The sequence below is a fragment of the Leptidea sinapis genome, chromosome 3 (assembly GCF_905404315.1).
Source record: "Leptidea sinapis chromosome 3, ilLepSina1.1, whole genome shotgun sequence".
Taxonomy (NCBI): Eukaryota; Metazoa; Arthropoda; class Insecta; order Lepidoptera; family Pieridae; genus Leptidea; species Leptidea sinapis.
In genome coordinates, this window is record NC_066267.1 from 9,699,955 (window position 1) to 9,700,681 (window position 727).

Genomic DNA, 727 nt, shown 5'->3' on the forward strand with positions numbered 1-727 from the left:
CAAATCTTTCAAGCCGATACTGGGGTGCGCCAGAACAGAGATGACAGTACCACTCCATATGTGGCCGGACCTGCGTTTTGTAGAGCGCTAGAATGTTGAAGGCTTGAAGTTACGCAGGACTTAAACTCGAGTCTTCTGGAGGGGAAATTGGACAAGGTTCATATTTATTCCAAGACCTTCTCAAGAGAGTACTCGATAGAAGACACAAGTTTCTTACGGCACTGGTCGACGATTGTCCGATAGAGACCTGCAGCGCCCGTCTAATCGCATAGCAATAACACTATCTATCGTATTTACCTGGTTATAGAGCATCAATTTACACTCTAAGTATGAATACCTATGAAGGTATTTTTTGTTTTACAGTCACTCGAACGGTTGGCTCAGTGAAAGAGTGCTCGTACCAAACGCGAGAGGTCGCGGGTTCGAATCCCGCATCGTTCATAAAATCTAAAACCCACGGAAGTACGGCATGTTTAGTAAAATACTATTGTCGAGGTAAGCCTCGATTTAAGAATTTAACTTATTACCCCCTTATTCATAATAGTCTGCTAACTTAAGCATTGCTAATTCTCACTCTGTCTTCTTCTATTGACCTAAGTCAGAATGAGAAAAAACACTCCTAAGCGGCTGTTTAAGGTAAGCGGACCATTATGAATTTATTTTATTTATTTATTCAATGAACAAAATTATCTTTATATATATAATAATAATAAAGACATACTCGCAA

At 39.8% G+C, this 727-nt stretch overlaps 1 non-coding gene across 1 annotated transcript; it reads left to right on the forward strand.

Moving 5' to 3' along the window:
• The first annotated feature begins 369 nt into the window (after positions 1 to 369).
• Positions 370 to 441, forward strand: Trnal-caa (transfer RNA leucine (anticodon CAA)). Its single transcript has one exon. It is a non-coding gene; the product is annotated as a tRNA-Leu (tRNA).
• Positions 442 to 727: the final 286 nt, after the last annotated feature.